General features: G+C 46.4%; 6 non-coding genes across 6 annotated transcripts; all 6 read left to right on the plus strand.

The window, feature by feature from the left end:
• The first annotated feature begins 6401 nt into the window (after positions 1-6401).
• TRNAI-GAU (transfer RNA isoleucine (anticodon GAU)) lies at positions 6402-6474 on the plus strand. Its single transcript has one exon. It is a non-coding gene; the product is annotated as a tRNA-Ile (tRNA).
• A 74-nt stretch (positions 6475-6548) lies between these two features.
• Positions 6549-6621, plus strand: TRNAN-AUU (transfer RNA asparagine (anticodon AUU)). The gene has a single exon. It is a non-coding gene; the product is annotated as a tRNA-Asn (tRNA).
• A 515-nt stretch (positions 6622-7136) lies between these two features.
• TRNAD-GUC (transfer RNA aspartic acid (anticodon GUC)) lies at positions 7137-7209 on the plus strand. The gene has a single exon. It is a non-coding gene; the product is annotated as a tRNA-Asp (tRNA).
• A 7122-nt stretch (positions 7210-14331) lies between these two features.
• Positions 14332-14404, plus strand: TRNAI-UAU (transfer RNA isoleucine (anticodon UAU)). Its single transcript has one exon. It is a non-coding gene; the product is annotated as a tRNA-Ile (tRNA).
• A 662-nt stretch (positions 14405-15066) lies between these two features.
• On the plus strand, positions 15067-15139 carry TRNAI-UAU (transfer RNA isoleucine (anticodon UAU)). The gene has a single exon. It is a non-coding gene; the product is annotated as a tRNA-Ile (tRNA).
• Positions 15140-17123: 1984 nt separating this feature from the next.
• On the plus strand, positions 17124-17196 carry TRNAI-UAU (transfer RNA isoleucine (anticodon UAU)). The gene has a single exon. It is a non-coding gene; the product is annotated as a tRNA-Ile (tRNA).
• The last annotated feature ends 6829 nt before the right edge of the window (positions 17197-24025 follow it).

Consider the following 24025-nt stretch of genomic DNA (forward strand, 5'->3'; position numbering starts at 1 on the left):
GTTGTCACGTATTGTGGAAAAGTTTTGACTTTTAACGCTACATCTGAGACCCCACAACACCTCTTCCGGGTGGGCTCGAACCACCAACCTTTCGATTAAGTGCTCGACGCGCTAATTATTGCGCCACGGAAGGCCAAAAATTAAATGTTCGTCAGGTATTGTGGAAAAACTCTGACATTTTACGTAACATCTGAGACGTCACAACACCGCTCCCGGATGGGCTCGAACCACCAACCTTTCGGTTAACAGCCGAACGCGCTAGCCATTGCGCCACGGACGCCCAAAAATTAAATGGTTGTCAGGTTTTGTTGAAAAGTTACGACTTTTCACGCTACATCTGAGACCCCACAAAACCTCTCTTTTGGGCTCGAACCACCAACCTTTCGGTTAACAGCTGAACGCGCTAACCATTGCGCCACGGACGCCCAAAAATTAAATGGTCGTCAGGTATTGTGGAAAAACTTTGGCTATTTACGTTACATTTGAGATCCAAAAACACCGCTCCCGGGTGGGCTCGAACCACCAAGCTATTGGTTAACAGCCGAACGCGCTAACCATTGAGCCACGGAAGATCAGAAATTAAATGGTTGTCACGTATTGTGGAAAAGGTTTGACTTTTAACGCTACATCTGAGACCCCACAACACCTCTTCCGGGTGGGCTCGAACCACCAACCTTTCGATTAAGTGCTCGACGCGCTAATTATTGCGCCACGGAAGGCCAAAAATTAAATGTTCGTCAGGTATTGTGGAAAAACTCTGACATTTTACGTAACATCTGAGACGTCACAACACCGCTCCCGGATGGGCTCGAACCACCAACCTTTCGGTTAACAGCCGAACGCGCTAGCCATTGCGCCACGGACGCCCAAAAATTAAATGGTTGTCAGGTTTTGTTGAAAAGTTACGACTTTTCACGCTACATCTGAGACCCCACAAAACCTCTCTTTTGGGCTCGAACCACCAACCTTTCGGTTAACAGCTGAACGCGCTAACCATTGCGCCACGGACGCCCAAAAATTAAATGGTCGTCAGGTATTGTGGAAAAACATTGGCTATTTACGTTACATTTGAGATCCAAAAACACCGCTCCCGCGTGGGCTCGAACCACCAAGCTATTGGTTAAAAGCCGAACGCGCTAACCATTGAGCCACGAAAGATCAGAAAATAAATGGTTATCACGTATTGTGGAAAAGTTTTGACTTTTTACGCTACATATGAGACCCAACAACACCTCTCCCGGGTGGGCTCGAACCACCAACCTTTCGATTAACAGCTGAACGCGCTAACCATTGCGCCACGCAAGCCCAAAAATTAAATGTTCGCAATAGGTTGGTGGTTCGAGCCCATCCGGGAGAAGTGTTGTGACGTCTCAGATGTAACGTAAAACGTCAGAGTTTTTCCACAATACCTGACGAACATTTAATTTTTGGGCTTCCGTGGCTCAATGGTTAGAGCGTTCGGCTGTTAACCAATAGGTTGGTGGTTCGAGCCAGTGATGGGCATTTTTAATATTTTTCTTCCCTCTCCCACTCACACCTTTTTTCAAATATTGACCAAAGCGCCGCTCTCCTCTCCCATCTCATAAGATGGTGAAATATTTTTAAACCTCTCCTCTCCTTATTTTATCAAATTCAAATACAATTCCATCTCATCTCACGTGATCAAAATGGCGCTTTTCTATAGAAACCTCTCCTCTATGGCTCACCTCTTTTATTTTATAAATTGGAACCAAATATCAAGCGCACTACTGTTCGTCAGTGTTATTGAAACTCATTTTTGGGTCCTCTCCTTTCCGTAATATACATTTTCTCTCATTTCATGGCAGCCCTCAAATCAGAGCCTTAGTTCGGCTCTCCTCTCCTCCTCTCCTTTCAGTTTTCTTTCTAGTAGATATATCTCTCGGTGAGTTTATACTGCGTTTTGCCTATCATCTCATTTTAAGCACCTGCAATGTCATCTGGTATTTTTCACTAATCTCATTTAAACACTCATGAAGTCTTATTTTTGAGTTCAAAACTATTTCTTTATTCTCACTTCATTTTATTTTTAGCGCTCATCTCATTTTTAAATTAGCACTTATCTTATTGTAAAAGGGTGTTTTATTATATTACATGGCTCGAGCAAGCTTCAATGAAGTATACTTTTTGTTGTTCGTTTATGCACTTATGCTATAAAATAAGGCACAAAGTGCTTGTTCTCACTGAGCCTCTAATAGAGTTTAATCAAAGCTAATCAGATAAAAAAATAATGAAAGGCAGAATTAAAAGAGGTGAAGTCAAACATTACTAATAAAAAATGTCATTTTTGTCAAAGACGGGAAAGTGTAAAAGATAAGTGTAGAAAATTAATTGCCTGAAGTAACAGATATTCAAATTTTCCATTTTGAAAACATGATTATAAAACATCAATTATTTGATAAAATTCTTATCTTAATTTAGTTCACCAAATTTACTTCAGTAAATATAATTTAACATGGAAGATATGCATAATTTGCATTTTATTTTCTGTCAAACATTTACAATTAGGTTGAGAATTCGGCCCTATAAGGAGAATAAAATGGACAGAAAAACTTTTCGTTTATTGTAAAGTTTTCGAAGTTTTAAAAATTTACGTGTTGTGTAGCTCTCAAGATATCACGATCAATCTACAGATTTTTTAGACACTAATAGTGAAATCACAATGAAAATGCCTATGTTATTTTCCGCTTAGTAATATTTCCAATTTTAAAATTTAAACTGATATATATACCGTATCAATATTTCCAATTTTATAATATAAAACTTTAATCTGATCAAGCTACATTTTTTTCAGATATCTGAGTATTTGAATCTTCTATAAGCAAAGTATAAAGTATAACATTGCATCCCTTAAACAATTCTTGAAGGTGACTTATTTTCTAGAACTACTAGAAAAATACTGTGCTTAAATTTTTTGGGCAAATGAAATTTTAGGTGAAAAAACTATAATAAGAATTTTTTCAGATAATTGATGATTTATAATCATTTCCTCGAAAAGGAAAATTTGAATATCTGTACTTCAGGCAATTAATTTTTTATACTTATCTTTTACACTTTCCCTTTTTTGTCTACAAAGGCCGTTTTTATTAATATCTTCTAATTCAGTCTTAATATTATTAAAAATTGTTTAGAATCATTGGAAAGAAAACGTATTAGGGCGTTGCGCGTCCAACGGTAATCTAGCTTCAATACCAGTAGTCGGTAATCTACCGCTCTCTTAGAATACTAAGGCTTATCTTATTAACGCGTGTTTTAAATTCTTTGAACCCCTATAAATAACATAAGTCGCTTCAAAGATAATCTCAAAATTTATCAAAAGTACAAACTCAAAACACGTTATCCCGTAATTTCCGTTTAGCTGAAAAACTGACAGCCACAACATAATTAAATAAACCTTTATTATGGTTGAGATAGTAGGGTTTTGCCTTTGAAAGTAACTCATTTAAATTTCAGGCGGTGCAAAGTTTCTCTTTTCTATTTATCAGTTGTAGTATTTTTTACCTACTGCCCAAAATAAGTCTCCCATCAACCACTACTTTCATCCAGTATCTCACCAAGCACTTCTATCATCAAGTATAACGACATCTCGTCAACCACTCCTTTCATCGAGTATAAGAACTTCTCATCAACCACTCATTTCATAGCACATTAAAAAACCTATTTCATATCAACCACTCATTCCATGGAAAACCAAAAACTTATATCATACACTCACTTCAAGAAAAAAATTGCCCTTTTAACAGCCTCTCACCTATCACTCCACTCATGGACTACCGAAAAATCATATCTCACATCCAACTACTCTCCTCATGATCCAAAAAAATTGCTCTCAACACTAGGTTATCTCTCCGAGTTTTGAAAATAAAATATCTCACCACAAAAGTTACTCGTGGAGGTTGAAAAACCACCTCTCATCTCAAACTCACTTCCAATTTCAAATTTTAGTACCTCTCCTCTCCTGCTAATATCACAAGCTCAAAAAAGCCCTCTCCTATACTCATAAATTACTCAAAATTATGAGTAGGAGATGAGAGCGCCCATCACTGGTTCGAGCCCTCCCGGGAGCGGTGTTGTGACGTCTCAGATGTAACGTAAAATGTCAGAGTTTTTCCACAATACTTGACGAGCATTTAATTTTTGGGCTTCAGTGGCGCAATGGTTAGCGCGTTCAGCTGTTAATCGAAAGGTTGGTGGTTCGAGCCCATCCGGGAGCGGTGTTGTGAGGTCTCAGATGTGAAGTAAAAAGTCAAAGTTTTACCTCAATACCTGACGAAAATTTAATTTTTGGGCTTCAGTGGCGCAATGGTTAGCGCGTTCGGCTGTTAACCAATAGGTTGGTGGTTCGAGCTCATCCGGGAGAGGTGTTGTGACGTCTCAGATGTAACGTAAAATGTCAGAGTTTTTCCACAATACCTGACGACCATTTAATTTTTGGGCGTCCGTGGCGAATGGTTAGCGCATTCGGCTGTTAATCGAAAGGTTGGTGGTTCGAGCCCATCCGGGAGCGGTGTTGTGAGGTCTCAGATGTAGCGTGAAAAGTCAAACTTTTTCCATAATACGTGATAACCATTTATTTTCTGAGCTTCCGTGGCTCAATTGTTAGCGCGTTCGGCTTTTAACCAATAGGTTGGTGGTTCGAGCCCACCCGGGAGCGGTGTTTTGGGATCTCAAATGTAACGTAAATAGCCTAAGTTTTACCTCAATACCTGACGAACATTTCATTTTTGGGTGTCCGTGGCGCAATGGTTAGCGCGTTCGGCTGTTAACCGAGAGGTTGGTGGTTCGAGCCCATCCGGGAGCGGTGTTGTGACGTCTCAGATGTTACGTAAAATGTCAGAGTTTTTCCACAATACCTGACGAACATTTCATTTTTGGGCTTCCGTGGCGCAATAATTAGCGCGTCCAGCTGTTAATCGAAAGGTTGGTGGTTCGAGCCCACCCGGGAGCAGTGTTGTGGGATCTGTAATGTAACGTAAAAACCAAAGTTTTTCCACAATACCTGACGACGATTGAATTTTTGGGTTTCCGTGGCGCATTGGTTAGCGCGTTCGGCTATGAACCGAAAGGTTGGTGGTTCGTGCAGATCCGGGAGCGGTGTTGTGAGGTCTCAGATGTGACGTAAAAAGTCAGAGTTTTTCCAAAATACCTGACGAACATTTAATTTTTGGGCTTCCGTGGCGCAATGGTTAGCGTGCTCAACTGTTATTCAAAAGGTTGGTGGTTCGAGCGTACCCGGGAGCGGTGTTGTGATGTCTCAGATGTGACGTAAAAAGTCGAGGGTTTTCCACAATACCTGACGACCATTTAATATTTGGACTTCCGTGGCGCAATGGTTAGCGCGTTCGGCTGTTAACCGAAAGGTTGGTGGTTCGAGCGTACCCAGGAGCGGTGTTGTGATGTCTCAGATGTGACGTAAAAAGTCGAGGTTTTTCCACAATACCTGACGACCATTTAATATTTGGGCTTCCGTGGCGCAATGGTTAGCGCGTTCAGCAGTTAACCGAAAGGTTGGTGTTTCGAGCCCAACCAGGAGAGGTGTTTTGGGGTCTCAGATGTAGCGTAAAAAGTCAAAACTTTTTCACAATATGGGAAAAACATTTAATTTCTGAACTTCCGTGGCTCAATGGTTAGCGCGTTCGGCTGTTAACCAATAGGTTGGTGGTTCGAGCCCATCTGGGAGCGGTGTTGTGAGGTCTCAGATGTAACGTAAAAAGTCAAACGTTTTCCACAATAACTGACGAACCGAAAGTTTGGTGGTTCGAGCCCATCCGGGAGCGTTTTGTGGTGTCTCAGATGTAACGTGAAAAGTCAGAGTTTTTCCACAATACCTGACGAACATTTAATTTTTGGGCTTCCTTGGCGCAATGGTTAGTGCGCTCAGCTGTTATTCAAAAGGTTGGTGGTTCGAGCCCCTCCGGGAGCGTTTTGTGGGGTCTCAGATATAATGTAAAAAGTCAGAGTTTCTCCACAATACCTGACAACCAATTAATTACTGAGCTTCCGTGGCTCAATGGTTAGCGCGTTCGGCTGATAACCAATAGGTTGGTGGTTCGAGCCCATCTGGGAGCGGTGTTGTGAGGTCTCAGATGTAACGTAAAAAGTCAAACGTTTTCCACAATAACTGACGAACCGAAAGTTTGGTGGTTCGAGCCCATCCGGGAGCGTTTTGTGGTGTCTCAGATGTAACGTGAAAAGTCAGAGTTTTTCCACAATACCTGACGAACATTTAATTTTTGGGCTTCCGTGGCGCAATGGTTAGTGCGCTCAGCTGTTATTCAAAAGGTTGGTGGTTCGAGCCCCTCCGGGAGCGTTTTGTGGGGTCTCAGATATAATGTAAAAAGTCTGAGTTTCTCCACAATACCTGACAACCAATTAATTACTGAGCTTCCGTGGCTCAATGGTTAGCGCGTTCGGCTGATAACCAATAGGTTGGTGGTTCGAGCCCATCCGGGAGCGGTGTTGTGAGGTCTCAGATGTAACGTAAAATGTCATAGTTTTTCCACAGCACCTGACGACCATTTAAATTTTGGGCTTCCGTGGCGCAATGGTTAGCGCGTTCGGCTATTAACCAATAGGTTGGTGGTTCGAGCCCATCCGGGAGAAGTGTTGTGACGTCTCAGATGTAACGTAAAATGTCGGAGTTTTTCCACAATACCTGACGAACATTTAATTTTTGGGCTTCAGTGGCGCAATGGTCAGCGCGTTCAGCTGTTAACCGAAAGGTTGGTGGTTCGAGCCCAAACGAGAGAGGTTTTGTGGGGTCTCAGATGTAGCTTGAAAAGTCGTAACTTTTCAACAATACCTGACAACCATTTAATTTCTGAGCTTCCGTGGCTCAATGGTTAGCGCGTTCGGCTGTTAACCTATAGGTTGGAGGTTCTAGCCCATCCGGGAGCGGTGTTGTGATGTCTCAGATGTAACGTAAAATGTCAGAGTTTTTCCACAATACCGGACGAACATTTAATTTTTGGGCTTCCGTGGTGCAATGGTTAGCGCGTTCAGCTGTTAATCGAAAGGTTGGTGGTTCGAGCCCACCCGGAAGAGGTGTTGTGGGGTCTCAGATGTAGCGTAAAAAGTCAAAACTTTTCCACAATACGTGACAACCATTTAATTTCTGAGCTTCCGTGGCTCAATGGTTAGCGCGTTCGGCTGTCAATCGAAAGGTTGGTGGTTCGATCCCATCCGGGAGCGGTGTTGTGAGGTCTCGGATGTGAAGTAAAAAGTCAAAGTTTTACCTCAATACCTTACGAAAATTTAATTTTTGGGCTTCAGTGGCGCAATGGTCAGCGCGTTCAGCTGTTAACCGAAAGGTTGGTGGTTCGAGCCCTCCCGAGAGCGGTGTTGTGACGTCTCAGATGTAACGTAAAATGTGAGAGTTTTTCCACAATACCTGACGAGCATTTAATTTTTGGGCTTCCGTGGCGCAATGGTTAGCGCGTTCAGCTGTTAATCGAAAGGTTGGTGGTTCGAGCCCACCCGGGAGAGGTGCTGTGAGGTCTTAGATGTAGCGTGAAAAGTCAAACTTTTTCCATAATACGTGATAACCATTTATTTTCTGATCTTTCGTGGCTCAATGGTTAGCGCGTTCGGCTGTTAACCAATAGCTTGGTGGTTCGAGCCCACCCAGGAGCGGTGTTTTTGGATCTCAAATGTAACGTAAATAGCCAAAGTTTTTCTACAATACCTGACGACCATTTAATTTTTGGGCTTCCGTGGCGCAATGGTTAGTGCGTTCAGCTGTTAAACGAAAGGTTGGTGGTTCGAGCCCAAACGAGAGAGGATTTGTGGGGTCTCAGATGTAGCGTGAAAAGTCGTAACTTTTCAACAATACCTGACAACCGTTTAATTTTTGGGCGTCCGTGGCGCAATGGCTAGCGCGTTCGGCTGTTAACCGAAAGGTTGGTGGTTCGAGCCCATCCGGGAGCGGTGTTGTGACGTCTCAGATGTTACGTAAAATGTCAGAGTTTTTCCACAATACCTGACGAACATTTAATTTTTGGGCTTCCGTGGCGCAGTAATTAGCGCGTCCAGCTCTTAATCGAAAGGTTGGTGGTTTGAGCCCACCCGGAAGAGGTGTTGTGGGATCTCAGATGTAGCGTTAAAAGTCAAAACTTTTCCACAATACGTGACAACCATTTAATTTCTGATCTTCCGTGGCTCAATGGTTAGCGCGTTCGGCTGTTAACCAATAGGTTGGTGGTTCGAGCCCACCCGGGAGCGGTGTTTTTGGATCTCAAATGTAACGTAAATAGCCAAAGTTTTTCCACAATACCTGACGACCATTTAATTTTTGGGCGTCCGTGGCGAATGGTTAGCGCGTTCGGCTGTTAACCGAAAGGTTGGTGGTTCGAGCCCATCCGGGAGCGGTGTTGTGAGGTCTCAGATGAGAAGTAAAATGTCAAGGTTTTACCTCAATACCTGACGAAAATTTAATTTTTGGGCTTCAGTGTCGCAATGGTCAGCGCGTTCAGCTGTTAACCGAAAGGTTGGTGGTTCGAGCCCTCCCGGGAGCGGTGTTGTGACGTCTCAGATGTAACGCAAAATGTCAGAGTTTTTCCACAACACCAGACGAACATTTAACTTTTGGGCTTCCTTGGCGCAATGGTTAGCGCGTTCGGCTGTTAACCAATAGGTTGCTGGTTCGAGCCCATCCGGGAGCGGTGTTGTGAGGTCTCAGATGTGACGTAAAAAGTCAAGGTTTTTACACAATACCTGACGAGCATTTAATTTTTGGGATTCCGTGGCGCAATGGTTAGCGCGTTCAGCTGTTAATCGAAAGGTTGGTGGTTCGAGCCCACCCGGGAGAGGTGTTGTGGGGTCTCAAATGTAACGTAGAAAGCCAAAGTTTTTCCACAACACCTGACAACCATTTAATTTCTGAGCTTCCGTGGCTCAATGGTTAGCGCGTTCGGCTGTTAACCAATAGGTTGGTGGTTCGAGCCCATCCGGGAGCGGTGTTGTGAGGTCTCAGATGTGACGTAAATAGTCAAGGTTTTTACACAATACCTGACGAGCATTTAACTTTTGGGCTTCCGTGGTGCAATGGTTAGCGCGTTCGGCTGTTAACCAATAGGTTGGTGGTTCGAGCCCACCCGGGAGCGGTGTTTTTGGATCTCAAATGTAACGTAAATAGCCAAAGTTTTTCTACAATACCTGACGACCATTTAATTTTTGGGCTTCCGTGGCGCAATGGTTAGTGCGTTCAGCTGTTAACCGAAAGGTTGGTGGTTCGAGCCCAAACGAGAGAGGATTTGTGGGGTCTCAGATGTAGCGTGAAAATTCGTAACTTTTCAACAATACCTGACAACCATTTAATTTTTGGGCGTCCGTGGCGCAATGGCTAGCGCGTTCGGCTGTTAACCGAAAGGTTGGTGGTTCGAGCCCATCCGGGAGCGGTGTTGTGACGTCTCAGATGTTACGTAAAATGTCAGAGTTTTTCCACAATACCTGACGAACATTTAATTTTTGGGCTTCCGTGGCGCAGTAATTAGCGCGTCCAGCTCTTAATCGAAAGAATGGTGGTTTGAGCCCACCCGGAAGAGGTGTTGTGGGGTCTCAGATGTAGCGTTAAAAGTCAAAACTTTTCCACAAAACGTGACAACCATTTAATTTCTGATCTTCCGTGGCTCAATGGTTAGCGCGTTCGGCTGTTAACCAATAGGTTGGTGGTTCGAGCCCACCCGGGAGCGGTGTTTTTGGACCTCAAATGTAACGTAAATAGCCAAAGTTTTTCCACAATACCTGACGACCATTTAATTTTTGGGCGTCCGTGGCGAATGGTTAGCGCGTTCGGCTGTTAACCGAAAGGTTGGTGGTTCGAGCCCATCCGAGAGCGGTGTCGTGAGGTCTCAGATGAGAAGTAAAAAGTCAAGGTTTTACCTCAATACCTGACGAAAATTTAATTTTTGGGCTTCAGTGGCGCAATGGTCAGCGCGTTCAGCTGTTAATCGAAAGGTTGGTGGTTCGAGCCCACCCGGGAGAGGTGTTGTGGGGTCTCAAATGTAACGTAGAAAGCCAAAGTTTTTCCACAACACCTGACAACCATTTAATTTCTGAGCTTCCGTGGCTCAATGGTTAGCGCGTTCGGCTGTTAACCAATAGGTTGGTGGTTCGAGCCCATCCGGGAGCGGTGTTGTGAGGTCTCAGATGTGACGTAAATAGTCAAGGTTTTTACACAATACCTGACGAGCATTTAACTTTTGGGCTTCCGTGGCGCAATGGTTAGCGCGTTCGGCTGTTAACCAATAGGTTGGTGGTTCGAGCCCATCCGGGAGCGGTGTTGTGAGGTCTCAGATGTGACGTAAGAAGTCAAGGTTTTTACACAATACCTGACGAGTATTTAACTTTTGGGCTTCCGTGGCGCAATGGTTAGCGCGTTCGGCTGTTAACCAATAGGTTGGTGGTTCGAGCCCATCCGGGAGCGGTGTTGTGAGGTCTCAGATGTGACGAAAAAGTCAAGTTTTTTGCACAATACCTGACGAGCATTTTGGTTTTGGGCTTCCGTGGCGCAATGGTTAGCGCGTTCGGCTGTTAACCAATAGGTTGGTGGTTCGAGCCCACCCGGGAGCGGTGTTGTGTGATCTCAAATGTAACGTAGAAAGCCAAAATTTTTCCACAATACCTGACGACCATTTAATTTTTGGGCTTCCGTGGCGCAATGGTTAGCACGTTCGGCTGTTAACCAATAGGTTGGTGGTTCGAGCCCATCCGGGAGCGGTGTTGTAAGGTCTCAGATGTGACGTTAAAAGTCAAGGTTTTCCACAATACCTGACAACCATTTAATTTCTGATCTTCCGTGGCTCAATGGTTAGCGCGTTCGGCTGTTAACCAATAGGTTGGTGGTTCGAGCCCACCCGGGAGCGGTGTTTTTGGATCTCAAATGTAACGTAAATAGCCAAAGTTTTTCCACAATACCTGACGACCATTTAATTTTTGGGCGTCCGTGGCGAATGGTTAGCGCGTTCGGCTGTTAACCGAAAGGTTGGTGGTTCGAGCCCATCCGGGAGCGGTGTTGTGAGGTCTCAGATGAGAAGTAAAATGTCAAGGTTTTACCTCAATACCTGACGAAAATTTAATTTTTGGGCTTCAGTGTCGCAATGGTCAGCGCGTTCAGCTGTTAACCGAAAGGTTGGTGGTTCGAGCCCTCCCGGGAGCGGTGTTGTGACGTCTCAGATGTAACGCAAAATGTCAGAGTTTTTCCACAACACCAGACGAACATTTAACTTTTGGGCTTCCTTGGCGCAATGGTTAGCGCGTTCGGCTGTTAACCAATAGGTTGCTGGTTCGAGCCCATCCGGGAGCGGTGTTGTGAGGTCTCAGATGTGACGTAAAAAGTCAAGGTTTTTACACAATACCTGACGAGCATTTAATTTTTGGGATTCCGTGGCGCAATGGTTAGCGCGTTCAGCTGTTAATCGAAAGGTTGGTGGTTCGAGCCCACCCGGGAGAGGTGTTGTGGGGTCTCAAATGTAACGTAGAAAGCCAAAGTTTTTCCACAACACCTGACAACCATTTAATTTCTGAGCTTCCGTGGCTCAATGGTTAGCGCGTTCGGCTGTTAACCAATAGGTTGGTGGTTCGAGCCCATCCGGGAGCGGTGTTGTGAGGTCTCAGATGTGACGTAAATAGTCAAGGTTTTTACACAATACCTGACGAGCATTTAACTTTTGGGCTTCCGTGGTGCAATGGTTAGCGCGTTCGGCTGTTAACCAATAGGTTGGTGGTTCGAGCCCACCCGGGAGCGGTGTTTTTGGATCTCAAATGTAACGTAAATAGCCAAAGTTTTTCTACAATACCTGACGACCATTTAATTTTTGGGCTTCCGTGGCGCAATGGTTAGTGCGTTCAGCTGTTAACCGAAAGGTTGGTGGTTCGAGCCCAAACGAGAGAGGATTTGTGGGGTCTCAGATGTAGCGTGAAAATTCGTAACTTTTCAACAATACCTGACAACCATTTAATTTTTGGGCGTCCGTGGCGCAATGGCTAGCGCGTTCGGCTGTTAACCGAAAGGTTGGTGGTTCGAGCCCATCCGGGAGCGGTGTTGTGACGTCTCAGATGTTACGTAAAATGTCAGAGTTTTTCCACAATACCTGACGAACATTTAATTTTTGGGCTTCCGTGGCGCAGTAATTAGCGCGTCCAGCTCTTAATCGAAAGAATGGTGGTTTGAGCCCACCCGGAAGAGGTGTTGTGGGGTCTCAGATGTAGCGTTAAAAGTCAAAACTTTTCCACAAAACGTGACAACCATTTAATTTCTGATCTTCCGTGGCTCAATGGTTAGCGCGTTCGGCTGTTAACCAATAGGTTGGTGGTTCGAGCCCACCCGGGAGCGGTGTTTTTGGACCTCAAATGTAACGTAAATAGCCAAAGTTTTTCCACAATACCTGACGACCATTTAATTTTTGGGCGTCCGTGGCGAATGGTTAGCGCGTTCGGCTGTTAACCGAAAGGTTGGTGGTTCGAGCCCATCCGAGAGCGGTGTCGTGAGGTCTCAGATGAGAAGTAAAAAGTCAAGGTTTTACCTCAATACCTGACGAAAATTTAATTTTTGGGCTTCAGTGGCGCAATGGTCAGCGCGTTCAGCTGTTAATCCAAAGGTTGGTGGTTCGAGCCCACCCGGGAGAGGTGTTGTGGGGTCTCAAATGTAACGTAGAAAGCCAAAGTTTTTCCACAACACCTGACAACCATTTAATTTCTGAGCTTCCGTGGCTCAATGGTTAGCGCGTTCGGCTGTTAACCAATAGGTTGGTGGTTCGAGCCCATCCGGGAGCGGTGTTGTGAGGTCTCAGATGTGACGTAAATAGTCAAGGTTTTTACACAATACCTGACGAGCATTTAACTTTTGGGCTTCCGTGGCGCAATGGTTAGCGCGTTCGGCTGTTAACCAATAGGTTGGTGGTTCGAGCCCATCCGGGAGCGGTGTTGTGAGGTCTCAGATGTGACGTAAGAAGTCAAGGTTTTTACACAATACCTGACGAGTATTTAACTTTTGGGCTTCCGTGGCGCAATGGTTAGCGCGTTCGGCTGTTAACCAATAGGTTGGTGGTTCGAGCCCATCCGGGAGCGGTGTTGTGAGGTCTCAGATGTGACGAAAAAGTCAAGTTTTTTGCACAATACCTGACGAGCATTTTGGTTTTGGGCTTCCGTGGCGCAATGGTTAGCGCGTTCGGCTGTTAACCAATAGGTTGGTGGTTCGAGCCCACCCGGGAGCGGTGTTGTGTGATCTCAAATGTAACGTAGAAAGCCAAAATTTTTCCACAATACCTGACGACCATTTAATTTTTGGGCTTCCGTGGCGCAATGGTTAGCACGTTCGGCTGTTAACCAATAGGTTGGTGGTTCGAGCCCATCCGGGAGCGGTGTTGTAAGGTCTCAGATGTGACGTTAAAAGTCAAGGTTTTCCACAATACCTGACAACCATTTAATTTCTGAGCTTCCGTGGCTCAATGGTTAGCGCGTTCGGCTGTTAACCAATAGGTTGGTGGTTCGAGCCCACCCGGGAGCGGTGTTGTGGGATCTGAAATGTAACGTAGAAAGCCAAAGTTTTTGCACACTAAATGACGACCATTTAATTTTTGGGCTTCCGTGGTGCAATGGTTAGCGCGTTCGGCTGTTAACCAATAGGTTGGTGGTTCGACCCCATCCGGGAGCGGTGTTGTGAGGTCTCAGATGTGACGTAAAAAGTCAAGGTTTTTACATAATACCTGACGAGCATTTAACTTTTGGGCTTCCGTGGCGCAATGGTTAGCGCGTTCGGCTGTTAACCAATAGGTTGGTGGTTCGAGCCCACCCGGGAGCGGTGTTGTGTGATCTCAAATGTAACGTAGAAAGCCAAAGTTTTTCCACAATACCTGACGACCATTTAATTTTTGGGCTTCCGTGGCGCAATGGTTAGCGCGTTCAGCTGCTATTCAAAAGACTGGTGGTTTGAGCTCTCCCGGGAGCGGTGTTGTGACGTCTCAAATGTAACATAAAATGTCAGAGTTTTTCCACAATACCTGTCGAACATTGAATTTTCGGGCTTCCGTGGCGCAATGGTTAGCGCGTTCAGCTGTTAATCGAGAGGTTGGTGGTACGAGCCCACCCGGGAGAGGTGTTGTGGGGTCTCAGATGTAGCGTAAAAAGTCAAAACCTTTCCACAATACGTGACAACCATTTAATTTCTGGGCTTCCGTGGCTCAATGATTAGCGCGTTCGGCTGTTAACCAATAGGTTGGTGGTTCGAGCCCATCCGGGAGCGGTGTTGTGTGATCTCAAATGTAACGTAGAAAGCCAAAGTTTTTGCACAATAAATGACGACCATTTAATTTTTGGGCTTCCGTGGCGCAATGGTTAGCGCGTTCGGCTTATAACCAATAGGTTGGTGGTTCGACCCCATCCGGGAGCGGTGTTGTGAGGTCTCAGATTTGACGTAAAAAATCAAGGTTTTTACACAATACCTGACGAGCATTTAACTTTTGGGCTTCCGTGGCGCAATGGTTAGCGCGTTCGGCTGTTAACCAATAGGTTGGTGGTTCGAGCCCATCCGGGAGCGGTGTTGTGAGGTCTCAGATGTGACGTAAAAAGTCAAGGTTTTTACACAATACCTGACGAGCATTTAACATTTGGGCTTCCGTGGCGCAATGTTTAGCGCGTTCGGCTGTTAACCAATAGGTTGGTGGTTCGAGCCCATCCGGGAGCGGTGTTGCGAGGTCTCAGATGTGACGTAAAAAGTCAAGGTTTTTACACAATACCTGACGAGCATTTAACTTTTGGGCTTCCGTGGCGCAATGTTTAGCGCGTTCGGCTGTTAACAAATAGGATGGTGGTTCGAGTCCATCCGGGAGCGGTGTTGTGAGGTCTCAGATGTGACGTAAAAAGTCAAGGTTTTTACACAATACCTGACGAGCATTAAACTTTTGGGCTTCCGTGGCGCAATGGTTAGCGCGTTCGGCTGTTAACCAATAGGTTGGTGGTTCGAGCCCATCCGGGAGCGGTGTTGTGTGATCTCAAATGTAACGTAGAAAGCCAAAGTTTTTGCACAATAAATGACGACCATTTAATTTTTGGGCTTCCGTGGCGCAATGGTTAGCGCGTTCGGCTTATAACCAATAGGTTGGTGGTTCGACCCCATCCGGGAGCGGTGTTGTGAGGTCTCAGATTTGACGTAAAAAATCAAGGTTTTTACACAATACCTGACGAGCATTTAACTTTTGGGCTTCCGTGGCGCAATGGTTAGCGCGTTCGGCTGTTAACCAATAGGTTGGTGGTTCGAGCCCATCCGGGAGCGGTGTTGTGAGGTCTCAGATGTGACGTAAAAAGTCAAGGTTTTTACACAATACCTGACGAGCATTTAACATTTGGGCTTCCGTGGCGCAATGTTTAGCGCGTTCGGCTGTTAACCAATAGGTTGGTGGTTCGAGCCCATCCGGGAGCGGTGTTGCGAGGTCTCAGATGTGACGTAAAAAGTCAAGGTTTTTACACAATACCTGACGAGCATTTAACTTTTGGGCTTCCGTGGCGCAATGTTTAGCGCGTTCGGCTGTTAACAAATAGGATGGTGGTTCGAGCCCATCCGGGAGCGGTGTTGTGAGGTCTCAGATGTGACGTAAAAAGTCAAGGTTTTTACACAATACCTGACGAGCATTAAACTTTTGGGCTTCCGTGGCGCAATGGTTAGCGCGTTCGGCTGTTAACCAATAGGTTGGTGGTTCGAGCCCATCCGGGAGCGGTGTTGTGAGGTCTCAGATGTGACGTAAGATGTCAAGGTTTTTACACAATACCTGACGAGTATTTAACTTTTGGGCTTCCGTGGCGCAATGGTTAGCGCGTTCGGCTGTTAACCAATAGGTTGGTGGTTCGAGCCCATCCGGGAGCGGTGTTGTGAGGTCTCAGATGTGACGTAAAAAGTCAAGGTTTTTACACAATACCTGACGAGCATTTAATTTTTGGGATTCCGTGGCGCAATGGTTAGCGCGTTCAGCTGTTAATCGAAAGGTTGGTGGTTCGAGCCCACCCGGGAGAGGTGTTGTGGGGTCTCAAATGTAACGTAGAAAGCCAAAGTTTTTCCACAACACCTGACAACCATTTAATTTCTGAGCTTCCGTGGCTCAATGGTTATTGCGTTCGGCTGTTAACCAATAGGTTGGTGGTTCGAGCCCATCCGGGAGCGGTGTTGTGAGGTCTCAGATGTGACGTTAAAAGTCAAGGTTTTCCACAATACCTGACAACCATTTAATTTCTGAGCTTCCGTGGCTCAATGGTTAGCGCGTTCGGCTGTTAACCAATAGGTTGGTGGTTCGAGCCCACCCGGGAGCGGTGTTGTGGGATCTGAAATGTAACGTAGAAAGCCAAAGTTTTTGCACACTAAATGACGACCATTTAATTTTTGGGCTTCCGTGGTGCAATGGTTAGCGCGTTCGGCTGTTAACCAATAGGTTGGTGGTTCGACCCCATCCGGGAGCGGTGTTGTGAGGTCTCAGATGTGACGTAAAAAGTCAAGGTTTTTACATAATACCTGACGATCATTTAACTTTTGGGCTTCCGTGGCGCAATGGTTAGCGCGTTCGGCTGTTAACCAATAGGTTGGTGGTTCGAGCCCACCCGGGAGCGGTGTTGTGTGATCTCAAATGTAACGTAGAAAGCCAAAGTTTTTCCACAATACCTGACGACCATTTAATTTTTGGGCTTCCGTGGCGCAATGGTTAGCGCGTTCAGCTGCTATTCAAAAGACTGGTGGTTTGAGCTCTCCCGGGAGCGGTGTTGTGACGTCTCAAATGTAACATAAAATGTCAGAGTTTTTCCACAATACCTGTCGAACATTGAATTTTCGGGCTTCCGTGGCGCAATGGTTAGCGCGTTCAGCTGTTAATCGAGAGGTTGGTGGTACGAGCCCACCCGGGAGAGGTGTTGTGGGGTCTCAGATGTAGCGTAAAAAGTCAAAACCTTTCCACAATACGTGACAACCATTTAATTTCTGGGCTTCCGTGGCTCAATGATTAGCGCGTTCGGCAGTTAACCAATAGGTTGGTGGTTCGAGCCCATCCGGGAGCGGTGTTGTGTGATCTCAAATGTAACGTAGAAAGCCAAAGTTTTTGCACAATAAATGACGACCATTTAATTTTTGGGCTTCCGTGGCGCAATGGTTAGCGCGTTCGGCTTATAACCAATAGGTTGGTGGTTCGACCCCATCCGGGAGCGGTGTTGTGAGGTCTCAGATTTGACGTAAAAAATCAAGGTTTTTACACAATACCTGACGAGCATTTAACTTTTGGGCTTCCGTGGCGCAATGGTTAGCGCGTTCGGCTGTTAACCAATAGGTTGGTGGTTCGAGCCCATCCGGGAGCGGTGTTGTGAGGTCTCAGATGTGACGTAAAAAGTCAAGGTTTTTACACAATACCTGACGAGCATTTAACATTTGGGCTTCCGTGGCGCAATGTTTAGCGCGTTCGGCTGTTAACCAATAGGTTGGTGGTTCGAGCCCATCCGGGAGCGGTGTTGCGAGGTCTCAGATGTGACGTAAAAAGTCAAGGTTTTTACACAATACCTGACGAGCATTTAACTTTTGGGCTTCCGTGGCGCAATGTTTAGCGCGTTCGGCTGTTAACAAATAGGATGGTGGTTCGAGCCCATCCGGGAGCGGTGTTGTGAGGTCTCAGATGTGACGTAAAAAGTCAAGGTTTTTACACAATACCTGACGAGCATTAAACTTTTGGGCTTCCGTGGCGCAATGGTTAGCGCGTTCGGCTGTTAACCAATAGGTTGGTGGTTCGAGCCCATCCGGGAGCGGTGTTGTGAGGTCTCAGATGTGACGTAAGATGTCAAGGTTTTTACACAATACCTGACGAGTATTTAACTTTTGGGCTTCCGTGGCGCAATGGTTAGCGCGTTCGGCTGTTAACCAATAGGTTGGTGGTTCGAGCCCATCCGGGAGCGGTGTTGTGAGGTCTCAGATGTGACGTAAAAAGTCAAGGTTTTTACACAATACCTGACGAGCATTTAATTTTTCGGATTCCGTGGCGCAATGGTTAGCGCGTTCAGCTGTTAATCGAAAGGTTGGTGGTTCGAGCCCACCCGGGAGAGGTGTTGTGGGGTCTCAAATGTAACGTAGAAAGCCAAAGTTTTTCCACAACACCTGACAACCATTTAATTTCTGAGCTTCCGTGGCTCAATGGTTATTGCGTTCGGCTGTTAACCAATAGGTTGGTGGTTCGACCCCATCCGGGAGCGGTGTTGTGAGGTCTCAGATTTGACGTAAAAAATCAAGGTTTTTACACAATACCTGACGAGCATTTAACTTTTGGGCTTCCGTGGCGCAATGGTTAGCGCGTTCGGCTGTTAACCAATAGGTTGGTGGTTCGAGCCCATCCGGGAGCGGTGTTGTAAGGTCTCAGATGTGACGTAAAAAGTCAAGGTTTTTACACAATACCTGACGAGCATTTAACATTTGGGCTTCCGTGGCGCAATGTTTAGCGCGTTCGGCTGTTAACCAATAGGTTGGTGGTTCGAGCCCATCCGGGAGCGGTGTTGTGAGGTCTCAGATGTGACGTAAAAAGTCAAGGTTTTTACACAATACCTGACGAGCATTTAACTTTTGGGCTTCCGTGGCGCAATGTTTAGCGCGTTCGGCTGTTAACCAATAGGTTGGTGGTTCGAGCCCATCCGGGAGCGGTGTTGTGAGGTCTCATATGTGACGTAAAAAGTCAAGGTTTTTACACAATACCTGACGAGCATTAAATTTTTGGGCTTCCGTGGCGCAATGGTTAGCGCGTTCGGCTGTTAACCAATAGGTTGGTGGTTCGAGCCCATCCGGGAGCGGTGTTGTGAGGTCTCAGATGTGACGTAATATGTCAAGGTTTTTACACAATACCTGACGAGTATTTAACTTTTGGGCTTCCGTGGCGCAATGGTTAGCGCGTTCGGCTGTTAACCAATAGGTTGGTGGTTCGAGCCCATCCGGGAGCGGTGTTGTGAGGTCTCAGATGTGACGTAAAAAGTCAAGGTTTTTACACAATACCTGACGAGCATTTAATTTTTGGGATTCCGTGGCGCAATGGTTAGCGCGTTCAGCTGTTAATCGAAAGGTTGGTGGTTCGAGCCCACCCGGGAGAGGTGTTGTGGGGTCTCAAATGTAACGTAGAAAGCCAAAGTTTTTCCACAACACCTGACAACCATTTAATTTCTGAGCTTCCGTGGCTCAATGGTTAGCGCGTTCGGCTGTTAACCAATAGGTTGGTGGTTCGAGCCCATCCGGGAGCGGTGTTGTGAGGTCTCAGATGTGACGTAAAAAGTCAAGGTTTTTACACAATACCTGACGAGCATTTAACTTTTGGGCTTCCGTGGCGCAATGGTTAGCGCGTTCGGCTGTTAACCAATAGGTTGGTGGTTCGAGCCCATCCGGGAGCGGTGTTGTGAGGTCTCAGATGTGACGTAAAAAGTCAAGTTTTTTGCACAATACCTGACGAGCATTTAGGTTTTGGGCTTCCGTGGCGCAATGGTTAGCGCGTTCGGCTGTTAAGCAATAGGTTGGTGGTTCGACCCCATCCGGGAGCGGTGTTGTGAGGTCTCAGATGTGACGTAAAAAGTCAAGGTTTTTACACAATACCTGACGAGCATTTAAATTTTGGGCTTCCTTGGCGCAATGGTTAGCGCGTTCGGCTGTTAACCAATAGGTTGGTGGTTCGAGCCCACCCGGGAGCGGTGTTGTGTGATCTCAAATGTAACGTAGCAAGCCAAAATTTTTCCACAATACCTGACGACCATTTAATTTTTGGGCTTCCGTGGAGCAATGGTTAGCACGTTCGGCTGTTAACCAATAGGTTGGTGGTTCGAGCCCATCCGGGAGCGGTGTTGTGAGGTCTCAGATGTGACGTAAAAAGTCAAGGTTTTTACATAATACCTGACGAGCATTTAATTTTTGGGATTCCGTGGCGCAATGGTTAGCGCGTTCAGCTGTTAATCGAAAGGTTGGTGGTTCGAGCCCACCCGGGAGAGGTGTTGTGGGGTCTCAAATGTAACGTAGAAAGCCAAAGTTTTTCCACAACACCTGACAACCATTTAATTTCTGAGCTTCCGTGGCTCAATGGTTAGCGCGTTCGGCTGTTAACCAATAGGTTGGTGGTTCGAGCCCATCCGGGAGCGGTGTTGTGAGGTCTCAGATGTGACGTAAAAAGTCAAGGTTTTTACACAATACCTGACGAGCATTTAACTTTTGGGCTTCCGTGGCGCAATGGTTAGCGCGTTCGGCTGTTAACCAATAGGTTAGTGGTTCGAGCCCATCCGGGAGCGGTGTTGTGAGGTCTCAGATGTGACGTAAAAAGTCAAGTTTTTTGCACAATACCTGACGAGCATTTAGGTTTTGGGCTTCCGTGGCGCAATGGTTAGCGCGTTCGGCTGTTAAGCAATAGGTTGGTGGTTCGACCCCATCCGGGAGCGGTGTTGTGAGGTCTCAGATGTGACGTAAAAAGTCAAGGTTTTTACACAATACCTGACGAGCATTTAAATTTTGGGCTTCCTTGGCGCAATGGTTAGCGCGTTCGGCTGTTAACCAATAGGTTGGTGGTTCGAGCCCACCCGGGAGCGGTGTTGTGTGATCTCAAATGTAACGTAGAAAGCCAAAATTTTTCCACAATACCTGACGACCATTTAATTTTTGGGCTTCCGTGGCGCAATGGTTAGCACGTTCGGCTGTTAACCAATAGGTTGGTGGTTCGAGCCCATCCGGGAGCGGTGTTGTGAGGTCTCAGATGTGACGTAAAAAGTCAAGGTTTTTACACAATACCTGACGAGCATTTAATTTTTAGCTTCCGTGGCGCAATGGTTAGCGCGTTCAGCAGTTAACAAATAGGTTAGTGGTTCGAGCCCACCCAGGAGCGGCGTTGTGGGATCTCAAACGTAACGTAGAAAGCCAAAGTTTTTCCACAATCCCTGACGACCATTTAATTTTTGGGCTTCCGTGGCGCAATGGTTAACGCGTTCGGCTGTTAACCAATAGGTTGGTGGTTCGAGCCCACCCGGGAGCGGTGTTGTGGGATCTCAAATGTAACGTAGAAAGCCAAACTTTTTCCACAATACGTGACGACCATTTAATTTCTGAGCTTCCGTGGCTCAATGGTTAGCGCGTTCGGCTGTTAACCAATAGGTTGGTGGTTCGAGCCCATCCGGGAGCGGTGTTGTGAGGTCTCAGATGTGACGTAAAAAGTCAAGTTTTTTGCACAATACCTGACGAGCATTTAGGTTTTGGGCTTCCGTGGCGCAATGGTTAGCGCGTTCGGCTGTTAAGCAATAGGTTGGTGGTTCGACCCCATCCGGGAGCGGTGTTGTGAGGTCTCAGATGTGACGTAAAAAGTCAAGGTTTTTACACAATACCTGACGAGCATTTAAATTTTGGGCTTCCTTGGCGCAGTGGTTAGCGCGTTCGGCTGTTAACCAATAGGTTGGTGGTTCGAGCCCACCCGGGAGAGGTGTTGTGGGGTCTCAAATGTAACGTAGAAAGCCAAAGTTTTTCCACAACACCTGACAACCATTTAATTTCTGAGCTTCCGTGGCTCAATGGTTAGCGCGTTCGGCTGTTAACCAATAGGTTGGTGGTTCGAGCCCATCCGGGAGCGGTGTTGTGAGGTCTCAGATGTGACGTAAAAAGTCAAGGTTTTTACACAATACCTGACGAACATTTAACTTTTGGGCTTCCGTGGCGCAATGGTTAGCGCGTTCGGCTGTTAACCAATAGGTTAGTGGTTCGAGCCCATCCGGGAGCGGTGTTGTGAGGTCTCAGATGTGACGTAAAAAGTCAAGTTTTTTGCACAATACCTGACGAGCATTTAGGTTTTGGGCTTCCGTGGCGCAATGGTTAGCGCGTTCGGCTGTTAAGCAATAGGTTGGTGGTTCGACCCCATCCGGGAGCGGTGTTGTGAGGTCTCAGATGTGACGTAAAAAGTCACAATACCTGACGAGCATTTAAATTTTGGGCTTCCTTGGCGCAATGGTTAGCGCGTTCGGCTGTTAACCAATAGGTTGGTGGTTCGAGCCCACCCGGGAGCGGTGTTGTGTGATCTCAAATGTAACGTAGAAAGCCAAAATTTTTCCACAATACCTGACGACCATTTAATTTTTGGGCTTCCGTGGCGCAATGGTTAGCACGTTCGGCTGTTAACCAATAGGTTGGTGGTTCGAGCCCATCCGGGAGCGGTGTTGTGAGGTCTCAGATGTGAGGTAAAAAGTCAAGGTTTTTACACAATACCTGACGAGCATTTAATTTTTAGCTTCCGTGGCGCAATGGTTAGCGCGTTCAGCAGTTAACAAATAGGTTAGTGGTTCGAGCCCACCCGGGAGCGGCGTTGTGGGATCTCAAACGTAACGTAGAAAGCCAAAGTTTTTCCACAATACCTGACGACCATTTAATTTTTGGGCTTCCGTGGCGCAATGGTTAACGCATTCGGCTGTTAACCAATAGGTTGGTGGTTCGAGCCCACCCGGATGCGGTGTTGTGGGATCTCAAATGTAACGTAGAAAGCCAAAGTTTTTCCACAATACGTGACGACCATTTAATTTCTGAGCTTCCGTGGCTCAATGGTTAGCGCGTTCGACTGTTAACCAATAGGTTGGTGGTTCGAGCCCATCCGGGAGCGGTGTTGTGACGTCTCAGATGTGACGTAAAAAGTCCAGGTTTTTCCACAATACCGGACGACCATTTAATTTTGGGGCTTCCGTGGCGCAATCGTTAGCGCGTTCGGCTGTTAACAGATAGGTTGGTGGTTCGAGCACACCCGGGAGCGGTGCTATGAGGTCTCAGATGTTACGTAAAAAGTCCAGGTTTTTCCACAATACCGGACGACCATTTAATTTTTGGGCTTCCGTGGCGCAATGGTTAGCGCGTTCAGCTGCTATTCAAGAGACTGGTGGTTTGAGCCCTTCCGGGAGCGGTGTTGTGACGTCTCAGATGTAACATAAAATGTCAGAGTTTTTCCACAATACCTGACGAATATTGAACTTTTGGGCTTCCGTGGCGCAATGGTTAGCGCGTTCGGCTGTTAACCAATAGGTTGGTGGTTCGAGCCCATCCGGGAGCGGTGTTGTGAGGTCTCAGAAGTGACGTAAAAAGTCAAGGTTTTTCCACAATACGTGACAACCATTTAATTTCTGAGCTTCCGTGGCTGAATGGTTAGCGCGTTCAGCTTTTAACCAATAGGGTGGTGGTTCGAGCCCACCCGGGAGCGGTGTTGTGGGATCTCAAATGTAACGTAGAAAGACAAAGTTTTCCACAATACCTGACGACCATTTATTTTTTGGGCTTCCGTGGCGCAATGGTTAGCGCGTTCGGCTGTTAACCAATAGGTTGGTGGTTCGAGCCCATCCGGGAGCGGTGTTGTGAGGTCTCACATGTGACGTAAAAAGTCAAGGTTTTTACACAATACCTGACGAGCATTTAATTTTTAGCTTCCGTGGCGCAATGGTTAGCGCGTTCAGCAGTTAACAAATAGGTTAGTGGTTCGAGCCCACCCGGGAGCGGCGTTGTGGGATCTCAAACGTAACGTAGAAAGCCAAAGTTTTTCCACAATACCTGACGACCATTTAATTTTTGGGCTTCCGTGGCGCAATGGTTAACGCGTTCGGCTGTTAACCAATAGGTTGGTGGTTCGAGCCCACCCGGGAGCGGTGTTGTGGGATCTCAAATGTAACGTAGAAAGCCAAAGTTTTTCCACAATACGTGACGACCATTTAATTTCTGAGCTTCCGTGGCTCAATGGTTAGCGCGTTCGGCTGTTAACCAATAGGTTGGTGGTTCGAGCCCATCCGGGAGCGGTGTTGTGAGGTCTCAGATGTGACGTAAAAAGTCAAGTTTTTTGCACAATACCTGACGAGCATTTAGGTTTTGGGCTTCCGTGGCGCAATGGTTAGCGCGTTCGGCTGTTAAGCAATAGGTTGGTGGTTCGACCCCATCCGGGAGCGGTGTTGTGAGGTCTCAGATGTGACGTAAAAAGTCAAGGTTTTTACACAATACCTGACGAGCATTTAAATTTTGGGCTTCCTT

The sequence above is a fragment of the Phalangium opilio genome, unplaced genomic scaffold (assembly GCF_054372755.1).
Source record: "Phalangium opilio isolate 3A_F unplaced genomic scaffold, DU_Popi_V2 ptg000390l_1, whole genome shotgun sequence".
Lineage (NCBI taxonomy): Eukaryota > Metazoa > Arthropoda > Arachnida > Opiliones > Phalangiidae > Phalangium > Phalangium opilio.